The following is a 13324-nucleotide window of genomic DNA, read 5'->3' on the forward strand; positions in this document are numbered from 1 at the left end:
AAACTATCGACCTATTGCTGGTCTACCAATTGCGGCCAAAGTTCTGGAGAGACATCTAAATACAGAGCTGACTGAATATCTAAACACAAACCATCTGCTGGACGTTTCTCAACACGGCTTCCGTCCACGCCATTCCACCGAATCGGCCCGAATCCTTGCCGCTGAAAAGATCCGCAGGGTGGTGGATGAGGGGGGGAGAGCGGTTCTTGTGCTCCTTGATCTCTCAGCCGCTTTTGAAACTGTAAATCATACCATCTTGGTGCAGCGGCTGGGGGACATATGGGGTAGGGGGGACCACCCTGGCCCTCCTGTCCTCCTTCCTGGAGGCAAGAGAGCAAAAGTTGTTTTGGGACAATATGAGTTCGGACAGTTTCCACCTCCCATGTGGCGTTCCGCAGGGATCCGCTCTTTCCCCGACTATGTTCAACATCTACGTCACCCCTTTGGCGAATCTCGTGAGGAAACATGGTTTTGCTCTTGTCTCGTACGCTGACGACACTCAACTTGTCATCTCTATCGCCAGTCAGCCAGAGACCGCAGCGGCAGGTTTCACACCTGTCTCACTGAGATTATGGCTTGGATGAGTCAGAGCTATCTGAAAATCAACACAGATAAGACTGAGGTGATGGAATTCGGGTCAGGCAAGCCCCTGTGGAATCAATCCTGGTGGCCAACGGAAGCCGGAAAATGCCCCTTTCCAGTAGAGAAGGTCAGAAACCTAGGGATTATTTTTGATGGAAAATTGAATTTTGGTCCTCAGGTAAACAGCCTCACTTCATCGTGTTTTCTTCTTTTGAAAACTCTGAGGAAAATGTTCCCATACATCCCGCAAGAGCTACAAAAGACAGTGATGGTCGCATTATTTTTATCTAAGCTGGACTATTGCAATGCAAAAACTGCAGTCTCTGCAAAATGCCGCAGCGAGAATTCTACTGGGCATCCCTAGAGGACCGCCAACCACGGCCGGTATTAGATCATTGCATTGGTTACCTATCGAACAACGCATCGAATTCAAAACCCTAAGCCTCGTACATAAGGCAATTCATGGTGGGGGAGCAGAGGACCTACAAGATCTTTTCTCGTTATATGTTCCTGCCCGCAATCTTAGGTCAGCCAGTCTTGGTTTGATCAAAGCTACAAAGATCAGGAGGGTGAGATGGGGGGGGGGGGGAGGGGGGGGGGGGGGGGTAAAGCAATAACACACTGTGTGGCGAAGCTCTGGAACAGTCTGCCGCTCCCCATGAAGCTCCAACCTAACTTTCAGCTCTTCAGGAGGAGTCTCAAAACCTGGCTGTTTACAGCCGTATAGACCCTATCATGTCCCTTCTTCATCCACACGTCACAGCGCCAACACACCTTGGCAAGCGAGCGCTTTACAAGCATATAAACATAAACACATACCTATACACCCCCCATACATATACCAACATATATATTCATAGACACAGAAAACAAAACATACGCCCATCCACACAAACTCATACACTTGCATGCACTCTTGCAAGCACCCACAGGGACAAACATTCTAACAATAATGTGATACATAGACACAAAAAGACAGATGCGTATAAACCAACTTACTTTTATTATTATACCGCGTACCAAAACAGTCACTTGGGGCGATAGGCGCTTCCTGGTGGCCGCTCCTAGATTGTGGAACTCTTTGCCAGTAGCCATCAGAGAAAGCTCGTCCCTGATTTAATTTTGCAGAAAAATAAAGACTTGGCTGTTTGGTCAATAACAGCTGCCGATTTAGCCTCTGTGGGAACTCTACGCAGTGTTTCTAGCGCCGAGACGCCTATGGGCATTTGTTCGCGCTCTATAAATTGTAAAAATAAATAAATAAATAAATAAATAAATATTTTGGGTAATCTCTTGACAAAGGTGTGTAATGTGGTAATTTTATTTTTGTTGTTGTTGGATTTATTTATAGAATGCAGCTACCACTAGTGTGGACTTGTAGTAAACACTGTTACCTAAAAGTCCACACAAGGCAAGCAAGGAAGTCCTGGGAGCACAGATTAATGCTCTTCTTGCGAAGGAAGTTATAATGTCAGCTTTTTCTTCTTTATTGGCTCAACCTCTTAAGAACTGGTACACAAAGAAGTGGGTGGCACAAATGGCTCCAGTGCTATACATAAATCAGATGGCGGGGACAAAACTCTAGTTCCACATGTAATCCTGTTGTGGAATGAACCAGAAGTACGAAAACAATATCCCATGAACCGGAGGCTAACCTGGAATGCTACCAAATTTTGAATAAATTACAATATCAGGGAATCAGCCACCCATCCCCATCTATTATGAACACCCTGGTTCCTACGTTAACAGTATCCGATTCCTTATTTTATGTTCAGTGGTGCAATGTAGATTTAAAATATTGGGGATCCAATGGTTACAAAGACTTACGAGGGAAGACAATACGGGCAAAACAGCTCTGGATGTAGAGATACAAGAAAATTGGTTATGCGTATAGGGATTTCGGCGCCTCAAGGTAGGATTGCACTAATTGTCTATTGTTTTAGGAATTAGGTTAACGGTGCTCAAAGGTATGGAGAACCACTAAACTCCACTAAGCAAGAGCAAAGCTCTTAAAACATAAATACAACTCCCTAGCACACGTTTAGGTTGTAACAAGGTTTCCCTATTAGTGACAAGCATATACATTAATGTAAAAACAGGATATACACAATTTCTTTTAATTTTCTTTGTTCAAGCTTTATTCTGGTGTTTTCAGCCAAAGCCAACACGTGTTTTGTCGCAATTAGGGCGTTATCCTGCGACTTTCTCAAGGCTATATTGTTCAAGTTTAAAACTTGTCAATGTGGTGTTAATTCCGACCCACAAAGGGGTTCTAAGGAGTATCACGATCGTTCAGAAACGCAGTTCCTTTCACTTTCCAATCCAGGTTTTCACCATACAGTTTGTCCTTATCTTACATAAGTTGCAGAGTACAGCAAACAAATCCAAAGAGTCCGCAAACAAATTTTGTCGCCCTAATTGCGACGAAACACGTGTTGGCTTTTTATCTTCTTTTTAACGCCGCAGCTAATACTAGGCCCCCGGATCCAGTCCTAAGCTGTTACCACGATTTATTCAGGTACTACTCTCACAGAACTTCCTTCTCCCCTGGACCCCCGGAGACTTCCACTGATGGTTCTCCAGGCTCCCACCGACATAACATCCAGGAAGACGCTGACACTTCCTAAACGCGCTCAGGCACCCGCCTCCAATGCGGTGCCTCCAGCACTTTACGAACTGGACAACCCCGTCCTGAAGACGATCCCAATTGAAGAGGATCGAAACGCTGTTGACTTTACAGCACAATATAAGGCGCACCATCTACAATGGCTCACTAGAAATTGCAAATTTACGAATACAGTCAATACAAATTGCCATTTTTGCGTCTACCACTGTATATTATTCACACAATTGTCAACCTTGTGCAGTTCACGCTGTTCACTTAATCACGTGCGTCGCCACCTCTATTCACTTGTATATATATTTGTTTTGCACCAAGTGCCTTTGGGTTGTTACATGATTTCTTTCATACAGTGCTGCTACAACTGTATACCCTGATGAACTATTGCCTGAAATATATGGTGAATAACACCCCTAACCTAATTCAATTTGAGTCTCCTTTTATTCTTGCTACTGTAATTCCTTTGGCATACATACATAATTGCCTCTGAATTATTACCAGTTAGGATATTGTTTTTCTTCTCTGTATTAGAGTGTGTCACGGGACCCTTGTGGGTCAGCTGAATTCTCTTTAATGCTCAGCGTGTGAATATATTCTCACTCTGCACATGCATTGGTGTTATTAAAACTGCTGAACCTATTGTAGCAGACACAGCGGTAAGCACGGGATACGCAGCTTGCTTGCAGCACTTTGGGAGACCATAGTTTTGTTGAAGATATTTAGAATTTGCATATATTTCAAGCAGGGGTCAATGGTGTTTGCATACACACAGCTACTGTTGCAAAGTTTACTGAACCACCACTGTTCTAACTCATTGTTTTTTCTAATATTTGGTGTTGGTACTTATGGTTTAATCACTCGTTCACATGCACTAGTGTTTAAAAACTGGTGAATCAGTTACGGAGTTATGAAGCTAGCATATAGCACTGTGCACAGTGTGATTCACATCTGGGTTTCTTTTTTTATGAAAAATAGTTTTTATTGCAGACATTCAATACAGAAGTTTTATCACAGAATTAACACCTCTTAGCTCTTCCATTCTTCCCTCTCCAATTATTTCTATACACAGCCTGGAGGCCCACAACCCGGGGGTCGGGCGGCGGTAAAAAGAAGAATTCTCGAGGCCTGGTAAGGCGTATCTGGTGTAACCTTCTCTCCTGGAAATGTACTCGTCTGCTTTTCCTCTTCTCCCCGCTATGGAATCTCCCAACATTTACTAACTATCCCCAACGTCCCATCCCTCCCCCCCCTCCAAATGTCCACCACCTACACATCTGGGTTTCAATTATGATTTTTGCTAAACATTTAATGGTGGTTTCTTATAATCATGAGTGATTTCTTTTAGCATAAGTATTTGTTCTGTTGTGGACTAACTAGTGTGCCCCTGAAGAAGGACCTTGTTGTCCGAAATGCATTGGGCATGACATGGTCAATATGAGAATTACAACATATATTCAAAAGAAAGGCGATTGGATGGATACACACGTGGATTAATGAAGCGTTGAAGTATATAAATTGATAAATAAATATTGCTGGAAAAGAATTATAATTGAAATATGTTTTTGAAGGCATTGCGTCACAACAAGCACTGAGCACGGATCATATGGCTTTGGCTCATATAACTTGAAGTTGATTACTCAGATGGCTGTGGACAGGTAGTCTAATGGAACAGCGCGTTGAGAATGGTAAATATCGCAGAAGACTGATTACAAACGTTGTGCTGTATGAACTGGATATTGCACTGATCTTCTCAGCTATCCCGACACATCTTGGCCAACTGTTTCTTGAACAATCCTCCAGTTTTTGACAGGGTTGGGTGACGCTCTGCGATTCATTGGTGCAGGACACTCTTCCTTTCTAATGTTTCCAGGCCTTTCTGCTCCTTTTGACACTGTCATTCATTCCTTACTGATTACCATTCTTAAGGACAGAACAAAGACAGAGCGGCTATTGAAGGTGAAGTACTTCAATTGTTTGCTCATACCTATCTAACAGGCCCCACGTAGTTAAAATTGGGAACTTTCCATCCAGAGAAGTTTAAAATAAAATAGTCCCCCAATTCTTCACTCACTGTACTGTCAGATAATGAAGAGAAGTGGGCTCATTTACCTTACCAGGATTCAAAGTCGTGACCTATTCATCACCGCTTTGTTCAAGTCACAAAAGTTAAACTCACTGAGCTGATCCTCCAACATGTCGATGACAGTTTCACCATACCTAGCAACTCACCTACCTTTGGTGGGTGTCACCCATTTTTTCCATGAGCATTTCCCATTCACCGAATAGTATTATCCTCTTACAGGCCTGACTTCACCCACATTACTAGTTCAAGAGGTTGACATGCCTGTTTCACAGCCGGGAGAAGAGTGTAGCATGTCGAAGCTCATGTATCAAATTAATATATAAAAATGCAGAAATGGATGCATATCAACAGACTTGGTTCTGGTGGGAGACGCACAAACTTTAAAGACAAAAATGGCTTTAATTTAGAGTTCTCCCGCCCGAAAATTGTCCCCGCTTCTATTTAAATGGCAGCCTGAACTTGCTTCCTGGGTGATGGTCTTTGAGGAGCACCCAATCACCCACAGAGAGCCTCGGTGTCTGGGCCCACCTGTGCAGGGATGCCTGGCAGTTCTGCTCCTCTCTGTGTGCTTGGTCACGATTCCCCCGCACCGGGGCGTGTTCCCAAGTTAGATGGTGGGTAATGACATTGACGATCCAGCAGAAAAAAAAACAACATGGTGGAGTGGGGTGTCACATGATAGTCCTTCCGAAAAGTGTAGATCGCCCTCTCTACACACCGTTGCTCAGCCTGTGCTATCACAATCGTTTTTGTGAGGGCTCGCACAAACCACTCGCCGTTGGCATGAGGCCAACCTGGGGAGATCCTTCGATTAGCAGGGACCCAGGGCACATCAAGTCAAAGTGCATCAGTGGTCTGGCAAAAAGTGGGGGGTTTCTGCAACAGAAACCAAGATTCCTACGAACCCCCCCCCCCCCCCCCCCCCCCCCCCCCCCACAGGCCAGGAGACTCAGCCAAACCTGGGAGAGTCCTCCTAGTCTTTCAGGCGAGGAAGAGTAGAGGAAGTGGATTCAAAAGTTGCAGGTCCTACTCTGCCTTACATCCTTCTGTCCAGGCCAGTCCCTTTGGGGAGCTGGCCTACCTCAACAGTTTCAGGACATAATTGCCAATGCTCTTTTCCTAGCTCTTTAGCGTCTTTACCCCCTCTTTTTAGTTTGGGTTCAGAGGTCCCTACCTCTGCAAATTCTAGCTTAGCTAGGACAAAACCTAGCTTACCCACAGAGGTTACCCACAGCTTCAGTAACCCCACCATGACCAATAGGATCAGGGGGCCTAACTTGCTATTTGGCAGGGGGCTAGGCCACCATGCCAAGGACAGTGCTGCCATGAAGGCTAACACCCAGCAGAGGATACTGACAGCTGTCAGTGTCCAGAACCACAGCTTTAGCTATTCACTGATAGGTGAAGGGGCTACTTTACTGGCTTCTTTGGGTTCTAGTTGCCTGTCACTGTTTTAGGGTGTGGGCCACTACACTTGGTAGTGAACACCCTTCTTCCACCCTCTATTCTGTCAGCTGAGGAGCCACCACCTCAGGCTGGACAGTTGTCTGACTAGTCAGGTCTTTCTGTTGGTTAGGAAGTACTTCACCAGTGCCAATTTTGGAGTTGTCCCCTACTGGGATAGAATCTCCCTGGCCCACTGGAACTGTGGCTAACAGCTGTCCACCTTTCCTACACTGTTTCTTCTTTTTCTTTTGGGGCTTAGCTGCGCTAACTGCAGGTTCAGCCCCCCCCAGGTTGCTTGGGTGAGGTCTGGCACTGGACCAGTACCTCTCTTTGGCTCAGTCCATCCTCTGGGTGGTCACTCCCAAGGAGACAATCAAGGGGGAGGTCTTTACTGACTACCACCTTTCTCTAACTAAGGGACCCAGCTATTTCTAGGGGACTACAGCCACAGGCCTAACAGTGACAACCCCTGGGACAGTTCTCACTCTTTTTGCTTCCCCTGGGACATACTGGTTTGGGAGTACCAAGCTGTCATGGACCACAGTGTGACTGGCACAGGTATCTCTCAGGGCAGTGGCTGGAATTCCATTCACCAGTAGGTGGTGGAAGTGTCTACTCCCCTTTGGAATCCCCAACTCACCTTTTGGGCCCATTTCCAGTTGAAGGCTAGGAGGACTTCCATATCTGAGGAACTACCCTCCAAAAGCTATGCTGGCAACCCCTGGAGCTACACAAGGGACCTTGGTTTTAGGATAGCTAGAGTATGGTGGCCTAACTTTTGACAGTTGTGACACCATACCTTGTTGTGATCCCAATTCTTACCCTGGTACCCTGTGTTGTGGGAGCAAAGCTCCTGGACTTAAGCTCAGGGCAAATGGGGGTTCAAGCTAGCACAGAAGGGGCACCCTCAGTGGCACTGGGCGGCTGGGTGCAGAGTGTGGTTTCGGCGATGGGTGCCCCGTAGCTTTCAATGTGGATTTTCGGTTTTGGTTTTCAGTTGCAGGCTAGGTCCAGGCAGACTTCCAAGAAGAACCAACAGCTGGGCAGATAAGTTGGAGGGCTCAGGATGTAGGTGCACCTCGGGTTCTTTTCTCCAGAGCGCAGGGTGGCTGGATGCAGGGGTGTCTTTTGAGGTCGGAATTCACCTTACGTGCCACTCTCTGTTGGAGGGTCTCCATGCAGAGGCTGCAGGCAACGTCGGGGAGTCCTAGAGGGGTCAACCCACGGTGGGCTCAGACTCTGGAGCACTGGGGAGCCTTGCTACGACCGGTGGGCCACCTGTACTCGGGTCGTAGGCAACGATACAGTGGTTGTTCAAGGCGTCAGATTTCTGTGTCCTCAGCAGGGTCAGAGTCTGTTTTCGGAGTTTCTTTTGAACAGAGCTGCTGTTCACAGGAGATCCGGTCTTTGTTGAAGGCAGTCAGTCCTCCCAGGATTCTGGAGATCACTGGCTGCAGGACAAGGTGACTTTTGGCACAGGATCTCTGGAAACTGCAGACGGGCCGGTAGGGCTGGGGCCAAGTCAGTTGTTCTCTGCAGTCTCCTCTGCTGGGCGTCTTCTTTCGTCCTTTTTCTTCTTAGGTTGCGGGAATCTGCCTTCTTGGTTCAGGGCTGCCCCCTAAACACTGTATTTAGGGGTGTTTTAGGGGTCTTGAGGTCAGTAGCCAATGGGCTACTGACCTTAGGGTGACTACACCCTTGGTTTGCTCACCCCACGTGGGGGAGTGAGCACAATCCCTAATCCTGATTGGGAAATGCCTGCCATCTGCGAGATGGTGGGCACTAAAGAGCGGGCTTCACCACGCCTCTCCCACCTGAGGGGTGGAGTTGGCAGAGGTGGACACACCTTCTGGGCTGCTCTAATTTGACCCACCTGTCTTCCTGTCGAAAAGGAGGGGAGACAGGAAGGGGCTTGCACCTGATAGTAGGAGAGGCTGTGGGTCACATTACAAAGGCTGCAAGCTTTAAAGCTCCCCTGCCACACATGGCTCTTCCTGGCCTGGGGGAGGTGTGAACACCTCTGCTCAGGAAAGGCTTTGTTTCTGGGCTCAGGGAGCGAAGACCCCCCCCCCCCAGGGGTACAGAAACATGTCTCATGGCAGCAAGCTGGTGTGTACCAGTCAGGGAACCCACCAGAGGCTGGTCGTTTTTCAGGGGGCATCTCTAAGATGCCCTCTGTGTGCATTTTTCATTAAATCCCACACTGGCATCAGTGTGGGTTTAATGTGCTGAAAAGTGTGATACCAACCGTTCCAGTTTTCAGTAAAGCCATTATGGTGCTGTGGGGCTCGTAATGACAAACTCTCAGAACGATATACTCTTAATGGCAGTACTGCACTTACAGTGTCTAAGAATGGGTTTAGACATTGTAGGGATACAGGGCTCATGCACCTGTACCCTCACCACTGGTATAGTGCACCCAGCTAGAGCGGTGGCTGACCTATGACAGGGCAGTGGGATGTAGGCATGGCAGACAGGGATGTGTGCCATGTTGACTCTTCCCTTTGTTCTGCACCAAAACACAAAGCCTGCAAAGGCAGTGTGTGAGTGTGAAGGTACAGACCCTATAAGAGTGGCACAATAAGTGCTGCAGCCCTTAGAGGTCTTCCCTGGTCACAGTGCCCTGGGCACCTGTGGTACCATTTACCAGGGGCTGACCTGTGGCCAGGGTGCCAATTGGGTGTACAAGGTACAGTTTCTGGGAAAGAACACAGGCCCTGGGATCCTGATTAGCAGGGCCCCAAGGCACATCAAGTCAAAGTGCATCCGTGGTCTGGTAAAAAGTGGGGGGTACTGCAAAAGAAATCCAGCTTCCTACAAATTCAAAATACGTTCTTGTATCTTTTTGTGAAAACAATTATAAATAAATTGATCTCTAATGTGCATGACAAGAGAAGCACCAAAGTTACAATCTGCTGCCAAGTTCCTTAGGACAGAAAAAAACTCTTCCACTGTTTCATTGGGATCTTGCTTCATCTTGATGAAATTGAATCTTTCCAAAACTATATTGGGTTGCTCTAAAAAATGTCTTATTAGGTCTTTGAATGGCATCAGAGAAGGGATTCCAGCCAGCACCAGCTGGTGGAATAGAGGGAGGAAGAGTATTAAAGATTTGAAGTCCAGCACTACCCAAATGTCTTTAAATAATTGCTAATTTGCGTTTGGAAGAATTCTCATCAGCATCAATAGCAATAAGATAACTTTCAAAGCTGCAAAACCAAATTTTCCAAGACTCTTTGGGCTTACCAGGTGCAGGAAGAAAATGAGTTAAATGCACAATTTGTTGATTGGAAGGCATGGCAAATAAATCTTTGTGATTGTGAGCACAAGTAACGTTGAGGCAGTTCTTTAAAAATATAAATGTCTTTGTATTGGCAAAGGAATCCCCTTAAAAAACATTTTTGAAATGCCAAAGTGTCTCTTTATGAAGTATTATGAGGCAAATGGTCAAGTAGGGTGTGTAAACAGTTAAAACATTGTTGATGTTTTAAAACCGTAGAAGGTAAATTAAATTAATAAGTAATTACCTTTTTATGAGAGCCCGGTGAAGAAACAGTAAATAATGACGATCCAAGGAGAGAGAGGAAGAAGCTTGTGAGGAGAGCTTGTAAACGATGAAAATGTGCAATCCAATATGGTCGCCGTCACGTGACAGCGTGATGATGAAATTGGAGAACTAGGCGGAGGTGTAGAAGTTCCAGGGTACACCCAAGATGGCCGCCAAACGTTGCGTGATTATGTCATCATATTTGCTTGAAGACGTAGAGCCAAACGCAGGAGCTGACGTCCATTGAGGAAAGGTGGAAAATCTTCAAAAATGTGTAAAAGTGGAGGAGGAGCTACGCTAGCAAACAAGATGGCTGCGTGTGCTCCCGGCTCCTCCGACCTCCGACTCCTGCCAGAAGATCCTGTTATTTATCCTGATTTTGCGCCCAGCCTCCGTGTGTATGAACCTGACTGGAGCTTAATGGTGCAATTCCGGGATTTCTACCAGTTTGGTAGACAAAGATACGTTGTGTGGCAGTTTGCGGCCTAGACCAGCTTGGAAGCCGGGGTCTCAAGTACTGGCCCAGCCAGGTTTCAGTTGAACAACATCGGCTGCGGTTGTGTGACAGGGTCCGGTCTACCGAGGTGGAAAATTTTTCTTGGATCGAATCTGACGATGGTTGGCTGAATGGGTGAACATCGAAGGAGGGGTGACGACGTACCATTGGAGCGGTGGACGGGGGTCCCTGGCCCGGCGGCCCGGTTAGGGCCCCGCCGGTGTTCGCGGGGTTGGGATCTCCGCCTGCCGTGGCTGAGTTTGGATTGTTATTGTCCTCAACGATCAGTCCCCCTCTGAAGTCGTCCGTTCCACACCCACCTGTTCCCCCCGGGGAGACCGGGCTATCTGGGGACGCGAATATGACCGAAACCGAGCGAGGAGTTGTGGAGCGGACCGAGAGTGACCCGTCACTACGAACTGTGTTGGCAGCCATAGGGTCACTTCATGTTTGCGTTGAAGCCCACATTTACAAATTGACTGCGTGTTTGTCTGGAATTGGGCGGATGGGACTGGACCCTGGTCCACCGCAAGAAACTGAACTACTTGAGATACCCAAAATGGCCACTTCGATGGAGGAAGCAGACCCCGAACTATGGGAGGCGTTGGAGCCTCGAACCAGTGTTTTCGGTGATGAGAGCAAGCTTGATGCTGCAAATGGATTGTCGGGCCTACGATCGTTACCGACTATGGAAGGACAATTTGATGCTCCCTTTTTCGGAGACTTTTGATGGGAACTTTTGTTGGTTCGAAACTGCGTCACTACCCTATACATCGGCACCACTAAGATGGCGGAATAAACAATCTTGGGAGTCCATGACGGTATGGGGAGTCTTTAGGCTTGGCGGAGTTCTCAGCCTTTTCATCTCTCTGCTACGTCTCGGTTTGAACTTTGCTACAGCTTTTTTGTGCATTGACTATCCTGCGGAAGCGGCAGTTCGTCCGGAAGGGGGTCACATGTCTGATCGGAAGGGTCAAGGATGAGACTGTGTGATTGAGTTTGACATCGGGTATTGCTGGACACGGGATTTGCAATCATGATGCTTTCGGGAGGTTGGGCGGTGTTCGAAGTTTCCCCTGTTGCGCTACGTATTTGCAGCTTAATAGATTTCGAGGCCTTAATCCGGGGATTCTTGGTTCTGGCGGGGGGGGGGGGAGGGGAGACCGGGGGCATGTATGAAGATGCCCTCCTCCATTTTTCTAATTTTAGTACATAGTTAGTTGGGGCGACAGGTACACTGCTAGTTGGGGTTAGGCGATAGCCATATGCAGGGGTGCAGGGTGGGGGGATGGGTTTATTGTTTTGTCCTTATTTTTGTTTTTCTGGTTTCCTTTTCTTCACACTCTCTTTCACTTCCTTATAAGTATAGTTTTTTTTTTTTGCAGAGTTTTATATAGCGCGAACTAGAACCGAACCGAATCAGTTATCAGAGCGCTTTACATAGCACCAGTTACGTTACATGAGGACACACTTTCATTTTAGGCACGGGGAGATTAAGTGATTTGCCCAGAATCACAGGGGGTTTTTGGCGTCTTTACCGAGACTCGAACCAAGTTCCCCAGGTCCGAGGTCGAGCGCCTTAGCCGTTAGGCCAACCCCTCTCCCCAAGTTGGTGGAACATCCTGACTTTGTTGGTATTCTAATATCTGGTGCTCATGCTTCATTTACTATCCTGATTATATGTGTGGGCAGACTTTGAGGGCTTGCGCTTAATGTGAATTGTATATTGTATTGTGGCACATCCTGTTTCTCGTACATTAGCGTAGGCATCTCAACCATTTCTTCATTGCTTAGCATCTATCCTGTATCTACGTCTGTTCGCCTTATTATTACGTCTGGATGTATGGCACCTGATATGTCTATTTCCTTCTTTGTTTTGAAACTAATAAAAAGATTTTTTTTTTAAATGTGTAAAAGTTGCTGTGTAGGTCAGAGCCGGCGCGGAGTAAGAGGTCGAATGCGGGCATCAACTAGAGATCATCGGAGATTAAAAAGAAGCAGATCGTCGACGGAGGAAGGCTGACGAACAGGAGATTCAGCCAAGTGCACAAAAATAGTGGAAAAGCTGCAGAAAACTCGTCGACAAATGTGGAAGTGCTGCGTTGTGATTTCAAAAGATGAGCGGACCAGGTAGAAGTACAAATCCAGAGGTAAGTTTATTAAGCACAACAGCTTGACCATGTGAGTGTGTCCATCCTCAACGAAGCATGGGCTGTTAATATCTATTCAATAACTTACATGCTTCGTTGAAGGTCGACATCACGAGCGATGCACTTTCAAACATAATCATGTTTGAAGGTGCGCACGCCAAGAACATAGAACAGGTAAGTATGTCATACAGCTTAAGTCAAACAGTAATGAAAAGCAAAGAGGGACTTCAGTCAATTAATAAAATTACGTATGAGAACTGGTACATAATACAAACCTTTACACATGCCCCAGGAATGGGGAGGAAGCTACAGCTCCTAAAATTAAAGTTTCATCTGCCAAACTGCTTCAGAAAGTCTTGATACAAATATTGAGGCAGTTTTTGGTTGTAAACTTTAGAAA

The sequence above is a fragment of the Lissotriton helveticus genome, chromosome 10 (genome assembly GCF_964261635.1).
Source record: "Lissotriton helveticus chromosome 10, aLisHel1.1, whole genome shotgun sequence".
NCBI classification, from domain to species: domain Eukaryota; kingdom Metazoa; phylum Chordata; class Amphibia; order Caudata; family Salamandridae; genus Lissotriton; species Lissotriton helveticus.